We start from the raw sequence: 13525 nt of genomic DNA, 5'->3' as shown, positions 1-13525 counted from the left end.
TTTTTAGATTATTTGATGCATTTATTTGGTAACTGTGTACAATACCAGTACAAGAATAAAGATGTATACTAATATTATGAACTAATGATGAGTTAAAGTCGTGCGCAGATCATGAATTTTAACCACAACATGAGTTCATGTGTGAATAAAGCTACCTTAATTACTAACATGAACCAATGACCTGTTAATGTACAGTTGAGGTCAGAATTATTAGCCCCCTTTGAATTTTTTTTCTTTTGTAAATATTTCCCAAATGATGTTTAACAGAGCAAGGACATTTTCACAGTATGTCTGATAATATTTTCTCTTCTGGAGAAAGTCTCATTTGTTTTATTTTGGCTAGAATAAATGCAGTTTTTAATTTTTAAAAAAACATTTTAAGGCCAAAATTATTAGCCCCTTTATTTCTTCGATAGTCTAGAACAAACCATCCTTATACAATAACTTTCCTAATTACCCTAACTTGCCTAGTTAACCTAATTAACCTAGTTAAGCCTTTAAATGTCACTTTAAGCTGTATAGAAGTGTCTTAAAAATATCTAGTCAAATATTATTTACTGTCATCATGGCAAAGATAAAAGAAATCGGTTATTAGAAATGAGTTATGAAAACTATTATGTTTAGAAATGTGCTGAGAAAATCTTCTCTCCGTTAAGCAGAAATTGGGGGAAAAAATAAACAGGGGGGCTAATAATTCTGACTTCAACTGTATTATTCCAAAAACCTTTGCAAGCAGGTAAAGAGAGTCGAACTATTAATAGACTCTCGAATAAATAAGCAAATATCTTCGTTTTACATAGAACTGAAAAGAGTTTGGTCAACAAAATAAAAGTGGTGTCAAAAATAAAAGAATCTAAAGAACCTTTAAGGCCAGATTTGACTAAAGGTAACACAATCAGGGATTGCACCAAAAACAATGGGATAGTCTTTGAGGGAAATTGGAAAAGAAAACTGATGCAAACATTTTTCATATGAGAAAGGGACGCCACAGTCATCTAAAAGCTGACTAACTAAAAGTATAGTTATATTAAACCAGTTATTTAAAAATAGATGCATTTTTATATCTGATAATTTTATTATTCCAAATAAAATGGGTAATTATATGTAAGATACCAACATATTAAAGCCTGTTTAGTTGTATTTTTTTGTTAAATTTTTTTTTTACCATGGATTGTTGATGAATTGTTTCACGCATCACCCCATTAGCTGGTCAACAATTTGTTTTAGTCTGATGTGGTGAAACAATACATCAGCAAAAGTGTATTAAATAAACTAATCATCATCCATCCAACATCCATGTTCAAACCAAATACTTATATAGGCATCTAAAATGTAGAACAGTTTTCTTTATTTAACTTTTACAACGGGTTGTTGAATTGTTTCACGCATCAACCCATTGGCTGGCGACGATTTGTTTCAGTGATGCAGTGAAACAATTCATCATCAAATGCGTATTAAATAAACTATTAGTCAACAATCCATGCTTTTAAACGTCCATATTCAAAACGAACCCTTATTATAGCCATCTAAAATACAGGACACGCATCACCCCATTGGCTGGCGACGATTTGTTTCAGTGATGCAGTGAAACAATTCATCATCAAATGTGTATTAAATTAACTATTAGTCAACAACCCATGCTTTTAAACGTCCATATTCAAAACGAACACTTATTATAGCCATCTAAAATACAGGACAGAGTTTTATTTGTATTTTTACCACAGATTGTTGGCGAATTGTTTCACGCATCACCCCATTGGCTGGCGACGATTTGTTTCAGTGTGATGTGGTGAAACAATTCATCATCAAAGGTGTGTTAAATAATTATCAACAATCCGTATTGAACATCCATGTTCAAATTGAACATTTACTATAGCCATCTAAAATGCAGGACATGGCTTTATTTCTATTTTATCATGGATTGTTGACGAATTGTTTCACGCATTACCCCATTGGCTGGCGACGATTTGTTTCAGTGTGATGTGGTGAAACAATTCATCATCAAAGGTGTGTTAAATAATTATCAACGATCCGTATTGAACATCCATGTTCAAATTGAACATTTATTATAGCCATCTAAAATACAGGACAGAGTTTTATTTGTATTTTTACCACAGATTGTTGGCGAATTGTTTCACGCATCACCCCATTGGCTGGCTGGCGACGATTTGTTTCAGTGTGATGTGGTGAAACAATTCATCATCAAAGGTGTGTTAAATAATTATCAACAATCCGTATTGAACATCCATGTTCAAATTGAACATTTACTATAGCCATCTAAAATGCAGGACATGGCTTTATTTCTATTTTATCATGGATTGTTGACGAATTGTTTCACGCATTACCCCATTGGCTGGCGACGATTTGTTTCAGTGTGATGTGGTGAAACAATTCATCATCAAAGGTGTGTTAAATAATTATCAACGATCCGTATTGAACATCCATGTTCAAATTGAACATTTATTATAGCCATCTAAAATACAGGACAGAGTTTTATTTGTATTTTTACCACAGATTGTTGGCGAATTGTTTCACGCATCACCCCATTGGCTGGCTGGCGACGATTTGTTTCAGTGTGATGTGGTGAAACAATTCATCATCAAAGGTGTGTTAAATAATTATCAACGATCCGTATTAAACATTTATTATAGCCATCTAAAATGCAGGACATGGCTTTATTTCTATTTTATTATGGATTGTTGACGAATCGTTTCACGCATTACCCCATTGGCTGGTCGATGATTTGTTTCAGTGTGACGTGGTGAAACAATACATCATCAAAAGTGTATTAAATAAACTAATTATCATCCATCCAACATCCATGTTCAAACCAAATACTTATTATAGGCATCTAAAATGTATGAAAGAGCTTCATTTATATTTTTATCACGGATCGTTGACGAATTGTTTCACGCGCATCATCCCATTATCACCATTCAGATCACATTACTTCTTTAATGATTGCGCTAATTTACATTATAAGTGCGTCGATGTCTCTCTTTAGCATGAATTGTAGTGCACATTTAATGAATTGTTTCACCACGTCACTGAAACAATTAGTCAACAATCCGTGATAAAACTACAAATAAAGCTCTGTCCTGCATTTTAGATGGTTTTGAACATAGACGTTTAAGCACGGATTGTTGGTTAATATTTCATTTAGTTCACCTTTAATGATGAATTGTTTAACCTCATCAGACTGAAACAAATCGTCGACCGGCCAATGTAAGGTTACTATAGCATACATTCATGCACAGGATTAAACACAGTGACAGAACCACTCAGTGAATTTCAACTGCATATCATCACATGTTGTCTCTTATTATTTATTTTTCCTATTATGATAGTGAAATATATAAAATAGCATGTACATTTTTATGTTCATATTTGTGCCATTTTGAATTTATATAGTGGCCATTTTATTTAATATATGGAAAATTTTAATTGAATATAGAAAATGATTTGTACTACGGTAAACAGGTGTGTTGAGCATATTTGGCTCATTCAGAACTCAAATGGCTTTCCTGTCTAAGAAACACAGTGGAATACTGCTAGTTTGGTATACAACCCTAAGATATTAGTCAAACATTTTAAGTGTATGATTTTAAATTCTTTCTTACACGCGTAACAATATGCAATTTAAAAGGGAAACTACTAGTATACAATAGCAACAGCAGAGGACAGACTCCTAATAGCTTGGTTTAAAACAAGCATGCACAAATGTGACAATCAATAATGGCTGATTGAAGTTTAAAGGAACCTATTAAATGTAAAGTAATAAGCCAGTAAAAAACAGTAAGTTTCAATATTTAAATGATTTAAAGAAGTGCGCTTTGCCTTTGTTTTCCTGATTTTAATTTTTATATTTTAAATTTACAGTTTATGTTAACATACAGTACTTAATATAGCTGTCTTGATTTTTTGTACAGTATTTACAAGTCCCTTTAGAGTTAAACAGTTGGGTTTTACCACAGCATAATATATTCAGCTAATCTCTGGGTCTGCTGGGGGCACTATTAGCTAAACATAAATCACTGAATAGGATTAAATTAGTAGCATCTTTGTTGAAAAACGAACAAATTAGTTTTTTGAATGGCTAGTTTTCTCCAAAAATAAAAATTTCCATCATTTACTCAACCTTTACTTGTTCCAAACCGGTTTGTCTTTTTTCCCTCTGTTAAACACAAAAGAAGATATTTTGAAGTAAGCTGGAAACCTGTAACCATTGACAACATTGACATAGTATTTGTTTTTCCTTTCGTGGAAGTGAATAGTTACAGGTAGCTGATGTTAAATTATATATATATATATATATATATATATATATATATATATATATATATATATATATATATATATATATATATATAAATACTTTTATATACTTTCATTTAAAATTTGAGTTGGGTGCAACAGTACACCACCTTTTTTTTAGGACTACACCACTGTTTGTAACGCATTACTTTTGACTATGTTTTAAATAGTCAATTATACATTAATTTATGTTGAAAAAGCATTTAAGTCACTGTTATGAAAGAGCTATAAAAACGTAATTACGCCACTAGATGGAGATGTTGTATGATACAAAAATACAGTAAAAACATTATTTTAATATGCATATTGTAAAATGTTATTGAAAAATTAACTAATTCATTTATTTAACATGTTTTAGAAATCTATTTTTCTTTTTAAAAAGTCATTAATTCGCTGTGATGGTGTGAAGTTTTAATGCATACAACACAGAAAACTGTACAGAGCAAGGATAGATGTATTTAATTAAAACATTAATATTGTAAAATGTTAAAATTAACTAATTTGTTTTTTATAACATACAAATTAAAAGCAATTATTTATTTATTAACTTTTATATTAAACACTCAATTCACTGTGATGGTCTTTTAATGTTTTAATAATGATAGCTAGCTTATACTAGCTATTTTTGTAGAAATATTTATCTCTCCTAGAAGTCTTTGATGAATAGAGAATTCTACACTGGATACATTAAAGGGACAGTTCACCCATTCTGTCATCTTCATTTGAAAAAAGGTTTAAAACCGGTAACCATTGACCTCCATATTTTCTTCCCCACCATGAATGTACTGATTTTGAACATTTTTTTGAACCACTTAAATGGACAGTTGGCCCAAATATGAAAATTCGGTCATCTTTATTGAATAAAATGTGCAAAAAGTTTGAAACTGGTAACCATTAACTTCTATTCTATTTTCTTCCCTACTACGAATGTACTGGTTGTGGACATTTTTCTAAATATCTTCTTTCGTGTTCAAATGGGAATAAACTAACAGTATTTAAACCTCTTAAAGAGACAGTTCACCCAAAAATTTAAATTTCTGTCATATTTATTTGAAGAAACATAGAGAATAACACAGTATGTGAACCATTTAAATCGAAGGCTGACCCAAAAATTAAAATTCAGTCATCTCTATTTTAAATTCTTGACTTCCATTGTATTTTCTTCCCCACTATGAATGTACTGATTTTGAAAATTTTTCTAAATATCTTCTTTTAAAATGTGTTCAAATGTGAATAACACAGTATTTGAACCACTTAGAGGTACAGTTCACCTAAAAATGAAAATTATGTCATCTTTATTTGAAAAAAAAAAATTGAAAACAACGGTAACCATTGACTTCCATAGTATTTTCTTCCCCACTACGATTGTACTAATTTTTAACATTTTCCAAAATATATTCTTTTGTGTTTAAACGAGAATAACACAGTACTTGAACCACTTAAATCATCATCTTTATTTAAAAAAAATTGAAAATAGGTTTGAAACCGAAAACCATTGACTTCCATAGTAGTTTCTTCCCTACTATGAATTTACTGTTTTGGACATTTTTTAAATATCTTCTTTTGTGTTTAAATGGGAATAACAGTATTTGAACCACTTAAATGGACAGTTGGCCCAAAAATTAAAATACGGTCATTTTTATTTGAATAAAATGTGAAAAAAAGGTTTGAAACCGATAAACATTGACTTCCATAGTATTTTCTTCCCTACTACAAATGTACTGGTTCTGGACATTTTTTAAAGTATCTTCTTTTGTGTTCAGATGGGAATAAACTAACACAGTATTTGAACCACTTAAAGGGACAGTTTACCGAAAAATTAACATTCTGTGATCGTTCACACATCCTCCACTTGTTTTGGATGTGTTTGAGTTTCCTTTTTCTTTTGAACACAAACTGGAACGCACATCACTGGAAACACCAGAACTGACTTCCATCGTAATAACATAGTAAAAACCTTTATAATAATAGCAATTCACGATATTACAGTTTTTTTTCAATTAAATAAATGCATACTTCCTGTGTATTTTTTGTGTGTATTTTTATTCTACCATAGACGTCAGTGGCTACCCTTTTCCAGCATTCTTCAAAAATCTCCTTTTGTATTCAACAACAAAAAAAGAAACTCAAGCTAGTTAACGCTGGAGTAAATGATGAGTAAAGTGTCATTTTTTGGTAGTAATACCCCTCTTTTTAAGCTATGCAGATAAAATATTGTAAAAGTAAGTTATCAGAAACATGGTTGAGACATATATATCATTGTGACCCTTTTCGGTGCATCTAAACCCCATTTTAAACATTACAAATACACTACGCTATGCCTGAGAATGTCACTGAGCACACGAAGGGGAAGCACTAGCCTTAACATTAGCTTGAGTGTTTCTTCGGCTGTCAGTTCAATAGCTGCTTTGAGCTCTGCTTTTCAGGTTTTTAGAGATCTTCTTAGCCTCCGAGGGTCTGTGAATGTTTCGGTGGACCGTTTTCTAGTGTCTGCGTGTATTGTCCTCTGGGCTGCGGCGGGGGAAGGTCTGCGCATGCCAATGCGGGAAGGAGAAGGACATGAGGACAAAAGATATGTTACGTCACATAAGAACTCATCCAATCACACTAGCCTAAAACCAGCTTCTTCTGCATATGCTTTACAGCTCAAAAACACTACGGTAAACCTCCACAAAACTGCTGGTTTTAAACTTTGAAGGTTTTAAGTGTTTGCAAGTTTGCTGTGGAGAGGTTTACAGTCACTTTTGATGTAAATGAGTTGAATAAGTAGGTTTATCCACTTACCACATGCCAGAAACATACCCAGAAGTCCACAGGATATATAGCAGTCCTCCAGGCCCTTAGTTCGTGCTTGCTTCGGCAGCACATATACTAAAATTGGAACGATACAGAGAAGATTAGCATGGCCCCTGCGCAAGGATGACACGCAAATTCGTGAAGCGTTCCTCATTTTTATTGATTATAGATTCATAATTATTGATTTACAGTAATTTTATTCATAATTCCCACTGTATGCTGTATAAAAAAAACGAGTTTGAGCGTGCAGTGCGTGGCGCATGCGCTAGATGGCGGCCGCGCCTCACTGAACACAGCTCACATCACACTCGGACTAAAACAAATGAAAATAACAGCGAATATAGATATTTTTAAGGTTAAATCATATCAAAAGTGGTTGCATTTAGCCATCCTAATGATTCTAACAGTTATACAAGTCATCATCGTTAATAATAAATGCGAATCTGCGGCCAATTCGACTCAAAGCATCAGATATATATAGCGACACGGATTCAGCATATCATGATTATATAGCACAAATACTCGATTAAATTTTGTTTTTACCATGTAGCTGGACTGACAAATAGCGTTGTTTTCCCCTCTTCCTCGCTTTTCATGACCTGAAAATGGAACACAACATCTATAAACATGTTTTAGGCAACAATCATAGCCTTAAAATCAAACAAACTAGCCTAATAAAAAACTATAGGCCAAGTTATCTACAAGACACCACAGTTTACTGTAGTAAAAACTAAATTATACTGCTGTATTTATCAAAGTTTTTCAGTCAAGTTAATACTAGTATATGTTGTTGCAACGATTGAAATGGTAGTATTGTAGTAGGTGAAAAAAACAATCCAGCAGGCATAACAATACAACATTGTGCTAAAATAATCATTCACGTTGCATTTACCATCATGATGATGATTCTAGTAGTTAGTGTCATCGTCGTTAATCATGATAATAACTCTGAATCTGCGAATAAGTGACTCCAACCAGTAGCTATAAATAAACCTAAAATACACAGAAATTGGGCCACATACTATAATGTGTTAGTTGTGCACAACATTACGTCGTATTTCCATGTGTTTGTTTAGTAGCGTTACCTGAAAACAATCGGAGATCGATAAGGACGTTTACTAGGCCTGTTACATTTCACCCCTCACAGACAAAACTTCCGTTAATGTTGTCGCGGAATTTTACTTCATGATCATCTCTAGCTGTTTTCCCAACGCAGTCACTGAATGTCATTTCACTTTTACACGAGTACACACTCACCTGTGGCTTATTCCGCGAAAAATAAACTCCATTGCTGCTCTATCGGAGATCAGCTTCAGCACTGCAGGGTTGGTGGTGAGAGATATCCTGCTGCAGACCCACGTTTCAGGCACACACAGGTAGTGGTCCTATAATTAACATTAAGCTATAGGTCACCCAAAAATGGATATTTACCCACTTTTACTCTTCCTCCAGTGCAGAGATGCCCAATCTAGGCCTACGAGCCAAAGTTGACCGATGGTAACATTGATTTGGCTCGCCAACCAATCAGAGAAGAGATGGACAAATGATGGGGAACGTTGGGGCGAATCCCTCAAACAGAAATCGTCATTTCTAAATTTGCATGACCTTTGTTTGTTTGTTTGTTTGTTTGTTTAATTTCTGAGCTAGAAAAAAATGAAATTAAATGTTTAAATTAAAAGTGAATTGATCATATATTTTAAAGGGTAATGAAACCCAAAACACATTTGTGTATTCGATTGTCAGTCCAGTCTCGCTGTCATCTTGCGCCTGTTTGCCTATAACACCGTTTTGTTTGTTAGCCCTTCCTTGATGTTTGTGTAATAATAACATAGATGATATGCAAATGTAAAAACGAAATGAAGCACAAGCTGTGATCAAAAATAAAGTTGTCCCCCCAGAGAGGGGGTGGTGGTGGGTTTATTTAAAAAACAGAAAATGTGTATTAGCATCGTCTTTTATGTTTCTCAGCGTCTCGTTCATGTGCATTTTTAAATTCAGAATATTGTTATGTTCTTATAAGTATTTTGTGTGTATATGCAAGATGGGAGCTGGATCATACATTATACTTGTTTATTAATCTCTTCGTTTGTTTTTAGTTTCTTGTGCTTATATTTGTGAGACATGAGAAAAAGATTGTTCATCGGTTTCTCATATGTTTGCATTATCTCTTCATATATGTTTAATATAACACAGTTAATGCACTATTTTCAGTAGAGCTCTAAAATGCCTTAAAATATATTATGTTAATTAAATAAACAAATGAAAATCTCATTTTGGAGTCTTGTGTCATTATTTAAACACATTCATTCCGAGTCTGACTTTAGCAGATCTTTAGAATAATCTAGGGATTAGATGTTTTGTAATAGATATTTGATGCTGCTGCCAGTGATTGGTTTAAAACTGAAAGATGGGACACACATCACAGTCAGTGAACAGCTCAAACATGTCTGTGGAAGCACATTTCACTTGTTGAACATTAAACAGAAAAGTGTTTCAGTGATAATTCTAGATCATTCTGTGAGCTGTGTTTTAGGGCTGCTTCATCAGGTGAAAATCAGAACTGATTTAATGAAAGCATCACACCATTAGTGTTGTCAGTCACTGAGGGAAGGAGGCCTCCTGAGCAGATCTGATCATATGTGTTTAGTTGCAGACACACAGAGATGAATTCATCAATCAGTGACAACAGACTGGGCCATCTAACCAATCAGAGCAGAGCAGGGTCTTGGATAGGTGGAGTTTAGAAAGAATGAATCTTCAAATCGATTCTTAGAGACTAAGAGAACTGAAGTAATTTTAAATGGATGTGATGAATATTCAAGTGCTTTATGGATGCATGTAAAACTGAGGACTAAATGAGGCCATTTAATAAAGCATAATATTAGCATTTCTATTGTATTCTAGTCAGATTTGTTTTGTTTTTGTAGCGTTTTTTTTTACAATATATAATCTCCAAATTATCCAGGGTTATCATTTAAGAAAAAATCAATGTGATGACCTGAGTAATGCACTGAGAACAGCACCCTGCTCTGTAAAACCAGCCTGATTGTGTTGGTAAAACCTAAAAAGTTAAGGTAACTCAAACCATTTGAGGAAACCCATTGCAACAAACCATTTAAGTTCAAAAACTAATCCTAATGAGCACTGTCAACTTAATCCATTTGAGTAATGAAGCAATTTGAGCAAAGGAAAACCCAATAAATGAAGAGAACTCAAACCAACTGAGTACTGAAAGACCTAATAAGTTAAGGCAACTCAAACCTTTTGAGGAAACCGACTGCTACAAACCATTTTTGTAAAAAAAAAAAAGAATCTATACGAGTATTGTGAACTTACTCCATTTAAGTTGAAGTAATGAGGTGTTTCATTATCTCATTACCTTCAACACTGAGTTCAAAACTCTTTTCAAATGAGTAGAAATAACTTTCAGTCAGTTTTGATTTAACTACACTTATTTCATTTGATAAAGTTGACTGTTGGGGTTTGCAGTGCGGGAATAGATGCACAGTAAAGGAGCACAGATTTAATGATGCATTGAAAAAACGACAATTGTACTGGTTTTGAACATTTTTCAAAATATCTTGTTTTGTGTTTAGATGAGAATAACACAGTATTTGAACCAATTAAATGGACAGTTCACCCAAAAATTAAAATTCCGTCATCTTTATTTGAAAAAAAATTGAAAATAGGTTTGAAACCAGTAATCATTGACTTCCTTAGTATTTTCTTCCCTACTATGAATGTAATGTTTTGGACATTTTTTTAAATATCTTCTTTTGTGTTCAGATAGTAATAAACAAACACAGTATTTGAACCACTTAAAGAGACAGTTCACCCAAAAATTTACATTCTGTTATTGTTCACACATCCTCCAGTTTTGAATGTGTTTGAGTTTCCTTTTTCTTTTGAACACAAACTAACATCACTGGAAACACTAGTATCCACTGACTTCCATAGTAATAACATAGTAAAAACCTTGTAATAATAGCAATTCACAATTTTACAGTTTTTTTTTTTCAATTAAATGCATACTTCCTGTGTAGCTTTTTGTGTGTATTTTTATTCTACCATAGATGTCAGTGGCTACCCTTTTCCAACATCATCTTTTGTGTTCAATAACAAAAAAAGAAACTCAAGCTAGTTAACGCTGGAGTAAATGATGAGTAAACTGTCATTTTTTGGTAGTAATACCCCTCTTTTTAAGCTATGCAGATAAAAGATTGTAAAAGTAAGTTATCAGAAACATAGTAGAGACATATATATCATTGTGACACTTTTCGGTGCATCTAAACCCCATTTTAAACATTGAACATACACTACGCTATGCCTGAGAATGTCACTGAGCACACGAAGGGGAAGAACTAGCCTTCACATTAGCTTGAGTGTTTCTTCGGCTGTCAGTTCAATAGCTGCTTTGAGCTCTGCTTTTCAGGTTTTTAGAGATCTTCTTAGCCTCCGAGGGTCTGTGAATGTTTCGGTGGACCGTTTTCTAGTGTCGGCGTGTGTTGTCCTCTGGGCTGCGGCGGGGGAAGGTCTGCGCATGCCTATGGGGGAAGGAGAAGGACACGAGGACAAAAGATATGTTACGTCACAGAAGAACTCATCCAATCACACTAGCCTAAAACCAGCTTCTTCTGCATGTGCTTTACAGCTCAAAAACCCTACGGTAAACCTCCACAAAACTGCTGGTTTTAAACTTTGAAGGTTTTAAGTGTTTGCAGGTTTGCTGTGGAGAGGTTTACTGTCACTTTTGATGTAAATGAGTTGAATAAGTAGGTTTATCCAACTACCACATGCCAGAAACATACCCATAAGTCCACAGGATATATAGCAGTCCTCCAGGCCCTTAGTTCGTGCTTGCTTCGGCAGCACATATACTAAAATTGGAACGATACAGAGAAGATTAGCATGGCCCCTGCGCAAGGATGACACGCAAATTCGTGAAGCGTTCCTCATTTTTATTGATTATAGATTCATAATTATTGATTTACAGTAATTTTATTCATAATTCCCACTGTATGCTGTGAAAAAAAATGAGTTTGAGCGTGCAGTGCGCGGCGCATGCGCCAGATGGCGTTCGCGCCTCAGAGCGCCTCACTATTCACAGACCACATCACACTCGGACTAAAACAAATGAAAAAATAACAGCAAATATAGATATTTTTAAGCTTAAATCAAATCAAAAGTGGTTGCATTTATCATCCTAATGATTCTAACAGTTATACAAGTCATCGTCGTTAATAATAAACGCGAATCTGCGGTCAATTCGACTCAAAACAGCAGATATAGCGACCCAGATTCAGCATAGAATGATTATATAGCACAAATGCTGACGTTTCGATTAAATTGTGTACTTACCATGTAGCTGGACTGACAAATAGCATAGTTTTCCCTCTCCCTCGCTTTTCTTTAACGTTCCCTGAAAACGCAAATCCAAAATCAAGCACATTAGGCTAACAACTTTTTACATTGAATTTACCATAATGATAACGTTATAAAACCACCATCGACATTTATAATCTAAACCAATCACAATCAATTCGACACAGCAGGCAACAACACAATTTCAGTTATGATTATATTAAAACCCACGTGATGATAGTCTTTTAAAACCATACTAAGTAATCTGGCAATTCCACAAATGCAACGTTGTGATATCACAACATTTACGTTAGCAGAATAAACGTTTTTTAGGCAACAATGTACCATGATGGTGTAATAGCGTCGTCTTTGGTTTGCCTACCTGAAAAATGCAGGTGGAAAAAAATCAAGTAGGCCTAACAATACAACATTGTGCTAAAATGTAACCACATTACCATCACGATGATGATTCAAACCGTTCGTGTCATCGTCGTTAATAACGATAATAACACAACAATGACGATAGTACTGTTATAAAACCGTCATCTAAATGAATCATAATCAATTCGACACAGCAGACATCGACTCGACTTCAGCCTAGAATGAGTATACGTGAATATAGTCTTTTAAAGCCATACTATTGTAAAGAACTTGAATTAATCTGTGGCAATTCTTTAAATTCTATGACAACACATCTAGCCTATAAGTTAAACATATATTAGGCAACAACTAACGTTATAGCCTAAAAAAAAAAAACAAAGCAACCAGCCCAAAAACTATAGGCCATGTTTTCTACAAGGATTTAAGTACCACAGTTTACTGTAGTAAAAACTAAAGTATGCTGCTCTATTTTTCGCAGTTTTTCAGTCAAGTTGATACTAGTATTCTAACAACGATTAAAAATGATAGTATTGTAGTATAAACAGTATGGTTCAAAAACACTAGTACTATCAATTACTATTGTATTTTTAATGTGGATACTGACGTTATTAAAATAATAAGCTATATGGATATGTAACATATGTACCATGATGGTGTAATAGTGCGAATCTGA

The 13525-nt window shown here is 33.7% G+C and overlaps 1 long non-coding RNA gene and 2 other non-coding genes across 3 annotated transcripts; 2 read left to right on the top strand and 1 right to left on the bottom strand.

The window, feature by feature from the left end:
• Nucleotides 1-4881: 4881 nt before the first annotated feature.
• LOC130237430 (uncharacterized) lies at nucleotides 4882-8621 on the bottom strand. The gene is made up of 4 exons (XR_008838544.1): nucleotides 8368-8621; nucleotides 7654-7709; nucleotides 7099-7185; nucleotides 4882-6842 (listed from the first exon to the last, which is right to left on the bottom strand). It is a non-coding gene; the product is annotated as an uncharacterized LOC130237430 (long non-coding RNA).
• LOC130237853 (U6 spliceosomal RNA) lies at nucleotides 7162-7268 on the top strand. Its single transcript, XR_008838582.1, has one exon. It is a non-coding gene; the product is annotated as a U6 spliceosomal RNA (small nuclear RNA).
• Nucleotides 8622-11963: 3342 nt separating the features above from the next.
• LOC130237852 (U6 spliceosomal RNA) lies at nucleotides 11964-12070 on the top strand. Its single transcript, XR_008838581.1, has one exon. It is a non-coding gene; the product is annotated as a U6 spliceosomal RNA (small nuclear RNA).
• The last annotated feature ends 1455 nt before the right edge of the window (nucleotides 12071-13525 follow it).

Source organism: Danio aesculapii, chromosome 11 (genome assembly GCF_903798145.1).
Source record: "Danio aesculapii chromosome 11, fDanAes4.1, whole genome shotgun sequence".
NCBI classification, from domain to species: domain Eukaryota; kingdom Metazoa; phylum Chordata; class Actinopteri; order Cypriniformes; family Danionidae; genus Danio; species Danio aesculapii.
This window is presented reverse-complemented; position numbering and strand designations above follow the sequence as displayed.